The sequence below is a fragment of the Myodes glareolus genome, chromosome 8 (assembly GCF_982192425.1).
Source record: "Myodes glareolus chromosome 8, mMyoGla1.1, whole genome shotgun sequence".
NCBI lineage: Eukaryota > Metazoa > Chordata > Mammalia > Rodentia > Cricetidae > Myodes > Myodes glareolus.
Window position 1 is genome coordinate 74,701,785 of NC_142033.1, and position 6,008 is coordinate 74,707,792.

Consider the following 6,008-nt stretch of genomic DNA (forward strand, 5'->3'; position numbering starts at 1 on the left):
ACAAGAGCTAGTTCCAGGACAGGCACCAAAGCTACAGAGAAACCTTGTCTCGGAAAAAAAAAAAAAAGGAAAGAAAAAGAAAAATGAAAACAAAAAGTAAAATTAGACCTGCAATGCACAGAAAACCAATTCATGTAAATTAAAGGTTTAAACGTGAAAAGTAAAACTTTAACATTTTAAATAAACAATATTTTGATTATTACTAGGTCATAAGAGAGTTTTTTTTTATTTTGATTTTGGTTTTTCTTTATGACAGAAAAACTATATTGCCATGGGCATGCCTGCAATCTCAGCACTTGAGAGGGTGAGGCAGGCAAGAAGAACATGAGTTTGAGGTCAACACAGGTTACACAGTGAGACCCTGTTTCAAAAAATGTACAATGGTGGGGGCAGCAAGTGGAGAGATGACTCAGTGGTTCAGAGCGCTGGCTGCTCTTCCAGAGGATCTGGGTTTGATGGGCAGCACCCACACAGACTGCCAACTCACAAACTCCTATGACTTCAGTCCCAGGGCATGGCATCTGCTGCCCTCTTCTGGCCGTTGTAGGCACTGCACGAACGTGGTACACCACTATGCATGAAACAATCATAGGCATAAAACGTAAATGAAAAAGTTCTTTTATTTTTTTTTCCCAAATTTTGGCTTTTCAAAACAGGGTCTCTCTATGTAGCCCTGGCTGTCCTGAAACTCACTCTGCAGACCAGGCTGACCTTGAACTCGCCTGCTTCTGCCTCTAGAGTGCTGGGATTAAATGCATGTGCCACCACTGCCCTGTTAAAAAAAAAAACTTCTTAAATATAAAATTGTGTTGGTGAGACGGCTTAGTCAATAAAGCCTGCTGACCTGATGGCCTGAATTTGATCCCTGGGACTCAGAGGACAGATGGAGAGAACCAATTCCCGCAATGTCCTTTGACCTCCACACTCTCACACTCACATATATTTTCACACACATTTCCACACCTGTGCCATGACACATATGCTCCCCTTATACACAAAGTGAATGTAAGAGTGTGATGGATTGCCGGGCAGTGGTGGCGCACGCCTTTAATCCCAGCACTTGGGAGGCAGAGGCAGGCGGATCTCTGTGAGTTCGAGGCCAGCCTGGTCTACAAGAGTTAGTTCCAGGACAGACTCCAAAAGCTACAGAGAAACCCTGTCTCGAAAAACAAAACAAAATAAAAAAAGTGTGATGGATCGTTTTACGACAACTTGGCACGTGCTGGAGTCATATAAGAGGAGGGAACTTCACTTAAGAAAATGATTCCATTAGATCCTCTTAGAATGGGCTGCAGGCAGGCCGATAGGGTATTTTCTTTTTCTTAGTGATTTATGGAAGAGCAGTGCTGTTCCAGGGCTGCTGGTCCTGGGTTGTATAAGAAAGCAGGCTAAGCAAGCTACGAGGAGTAATCCAGTAAACTAGTAAGCAGCACTCCTCCATGGCCTCTGCATCAGCTTCTGCCTCCAGGTTCCTGCCCTGACTTCCTTCAAAGATACGCTATGATGTGGAAGTGTAAACCAAATAGACCCTTTCCTTCCCAAGCTGTATTTGGTCATGGTGTTTATCACAACAATAGTAACCCTAACTGGTTGCTATTATTAATAAATAAATTATGTTTAAAAATAAATAGACAATGTATCCATGACAAAATGAAAATACCAAACCAGAGTGTGCAAAGGGCTGAGGAGGCTGCTCAGCAGCCTAGGCCACAGTGCGGGGAGAAGGGGTGTGGGGGGGGCTCATGCACATGTCAGGTGACCAACTGGGGCTTGCCTCCTGCAGAACAAAGTCAGAGAAGCCCTGGAGCTTTCTAGCTACGATTCAAGTGAAAGACCTGCCTCAATAAGTGGAGATACATCTAGGAAGACATCAGCAGCAACCTATGGCCTCTACACACACATATGCACATATGCTTCCCCAACACTCTCGTGTACCTGCATACACAAACAAGAGAATCCTTCCATGAACATGCATATAAATAATAAAATGATATAAACCTATGCTCCAAACTGAAAGAAGATATTTGTAACTAAACGACTCACTCCAGATTATGTAATGCACTCATAAAAAGATACCAGGAGGAAGTGGACAGATGCGGGAACAAGAGTGATCAATAAATGTGAAGAGTTTACTGAGGATAGAACTCATTGGTAGAGTTCCAGGGTGGCCTCAAACTCAGAGATCTGCCTGCGTCTGTCTCTAGAGTGCTGGGATTAAAGGCATCCTCCCAGCAAAAGTAATTATTGAGCAGGAAAATGAAATTTTTTAAGTCCCGTGAGAGATTAGCTGGAGTCTGGCCCTGTCAGGTGCTGCTAGGGATGTGGAATTTCCACACAGCTGGGGCGTGCGGCTTTGCTGTGCTGGCCAGGTCCAGTCACGCTAGAAAGCCATTCACCAAACAGAGATGGAAGTAAACATCTCAGGTGTTCTAGTCCTAAGTATATAGCTAGAGTAACGATTCTCCAGACAGACAGAATACTAGTGTTATTTAAAAGTCTTAAAAAGAAGTCTAACAAAGCCCAAGATGGTGGAAGTTCTGGTGGAAGCTCCACCCCAGCCCCTGGCATCCTCATACCCAGAGTCTGGAATGTTCTGGGGGAAGCTCCACCTCAACCCCCCTCCTTCATCTCTCTCTCCCCAAACCCTGCCTCATCTCAGGAAGTCTACCAAACACTGCTCCTCCCCCAGAGATACTCAAGACCACACCCACAGGGTATTTAAACTGTGCCCCAGAAAACAGACACCTGGTTTTTAGGTCTCCTCTCTGAGAGGCTGGAAAATCATCCACGAGCGTTTTATCCATTAAACCTGGGCTTTTTCTAATTCGGTTTGATTTGGATTGCTGAGTTGGCAGAGAGGCTTATGGAGTGCAAAAACTTATTTTTGTTTGTTTTGGTTTCTCGAGACAGGGTTTCTCTGTGTAACAGCCCTAGCTACCCTGGAATTCACTTTGTCGACCAGGCTGGCCTCACACCCCCTGAGAGGGTTGGAGAGATGGCTCAGTGCTTAAGAGCACTGACTGCTCTTCCAGAGGACCCGAGTTCAGTTCCCAGCACCCACATGGCAGCTTACAAGTGTCTGTAATTTCTGTTCCAGGGGATCCAACATCTCACACAGACATACATGCAGACAAAAACACCAATGTACATAAAATACAAATAAATAAATTATTTTTTAAAAGCATTAAAAAAACCTCACTGAGATCCTCCTGCCTCTGCCTCCCCAGTGCTAGGATTGAAGCATGTCACCACCACCCGACTGTGCAGAAACTTTTCAATGGATGGGGGCTGGAGAGATGGCTCAGTGGTTAGCAGCACAGTCTACTTTCCCAGAGTACCCAGGTTCAATTCCCAGCACCCACATGGCAGCTCACAGCTGTCTGAAGCTCCAGCTCCAGGGTATCTGACACCCTCACACAGACAAACACGCAGGCAAAACACCAGTGCACAGGGGGAAAAAGTCCAAGATGGTGGCACAAACCTGTGCACTCAGCATTTAGGAGACAGAAGCAGGCAGATTGTGGGTTCGAGGCTAGCCTGAGGCATAAAGTGAGATTACCACCCCCCCATCGGAAAACAAACAAATAAAGCAGAATGCTGTGGCAGGTAATTCCAGATACTTAAGAGACTGTGGCAGAGGGAATGGTTGAGCCCAGGAGTTGAAGTCAGCCTTGAGAACATAGCAAGACCTGTTCTCAAATAAATTACCCACTCCCAAAAAACCCCAGCCCTTAACCCATATTTTAAATCAGTACCAGCATCTCTGGAGGTAGCTTTGTTTCTGTGAGTTGTAAAAAGTCTCCCAGAGAGATCATTCTTATGCACAGCCTCATCTAAGAATCACCCCTCTGTGATGTACAAAACAAGGCTGCTTGTGGAAGACTGGAAATCGCTCAGCTCTCTTGCACTAGGACATGAGATAAATAATGGATTTTTCATATGGAGACAATCATACAACAGAAATAAATGTTTTGCAGCATGAATGAATCTTTTTTAAATATTTATTTATTATGTATACAATATTCTGTCTGTGTGTATGTCTGCAGGTCAGAAGAGGACACCAGACCTCATTACAGATGGTTGTGAGCCACCATGTGATTGCCGGGAATTGAACTCAGAACCTTTGGAAGAACAGGCAATGCTCTTAACCACTGAGCCATCTCTCCAGCCCAGCATGAGTGAATCTTACAGGATGCTGAGTGCAAAAAGCAACTTAAGAATAAGTCCAGCTAGATGGTGGTAGCGACAGAGCACGCCTTTAATCCCAGCACTCAGGAGGCAGAGGCAGGTGGATCTCTGAGTGTGAGGCCAGCCTGGCCTACAGAGCTAGTTCCAGAACAGCCAGGGCTACATAGGGAAACCCTGTCTCAAAAAACAAACAAACAAAAAAGAACAAACCTAACAATAAGCTCATTGGAGGTGTCTAGGATCAACTCACAAAGGTCGGTCTGCAGTGTCCTTTTGTATACCAGCTAGGAACAATTAAGAAAAAAAAGAAATGAAGGCAATAACCTCACTTATACTAACAGTATACAAAATAATGAAATACCTTTGAATAAATACAAACAAGGAGGTAAAAGACCCATGCACTGGAAACTACGAAATGTTACAGAAATGCACGGCAAGACCTTAAAAAGCAAAACCAGAAAGGCATTGGCATCATGGGTTAGCAGAATTAGCGTTGCCAAAACCCTGGTGCTGCCCAAAGCAACTGAAAGAGGCAGTGCAGTCCCAGCACAGATGCAAGGATCTTCAGAGAAGGGAAGAGCCCAGTCCCAGGATTGCAGAATCGCAAGGGCTCCCTAATAGCCAGAACACATGGAAACAGAAGTAGGAAGTCAGAGGACCTGAAACCCTGTCCTGAAAAGCAAAAACAAACAAACAAAAGGATGAACCTTGGAAGCACGATGCAAGAAGCCATATATAAACATCACGCCTGTGTGATTCCACCTATGTGAAATACTCAGAAAAGTGAATCCCATAGATACAGAGAGTTAGCTGGTGGCTGGGGGATGAGAAACGACTGCTAAGTGGATAATGAACATTTTGGAACTGGAAACAGGTATGACTGGACAACGTTATGAACTGCTACATGTCATTGAACTTCCCATTTTAAATAGGCTAGTCTTATGTAATGTGAATTTCATGTCAGTGACAAAGAAACCAATCCACTACACCATCTGAACTGTACTTTATGGGGATGTGGTCATTTACAGTAAAGCTATGGAGAAAATCAGGGAGAGGCACGAGATTCGGTCACCAGAGTGGGACATAGTGGTGCTGGGATTCAGCTGAGGGCCTAATGCGTGCCAGAAAACACTTTACCGCTGAACCATGCTCTGCTTTTAAACCACATGAGTACTCATTATATCATTTATTATTATTGTTATGATTATTGTTACTATTACTACTACTACTACTACTACTACTACTACTATTGGAATGGTGTTGCTATGTGGGCCAGGTTAGACTTGAACCTGTGATTCTCCTGCTTTAGCCTCACTAGTGCTCAGATAGTCTATTATGTATCATTAATATATGCATATGTGAAATAACTCATCATAAGTTACAGGATATACTCTAAGGGATCTTTGTGCTCTTGAGACAGGATCTCACTCTAGTATAGGCTGGAGTCCCCTACGAGCTTCCCTTCTGTGAAGTGAGTTCCTCCACCAGCTATGAGGCTGGGTAAAAGTCGCTGGGGAAGATGAGACCTGGAACTCACTGTGTGGCCCAGGGTGGCTTTGACTCTTGATAATCCTTCTCCCTCAGTTTGGGCTACAGGCAGCGTGAGCCACCACACCCAGCTTCCATGAGTCTTCTTTCATTTTGTGACTATTTCAGCTCATTTGTATGCCCCAGTGACAGGGCTGCTGTTATCAACAAAGCTGCAGGCTTTGCCTGTTCCTGTTGGTTTCTTGTTCTCTGGCCCACCCTGAGGCCTGATAGGAGCATCCTCATTGATCCCCCCCACACACACACTTTTCCCCAAACAGACGACCCAGAAA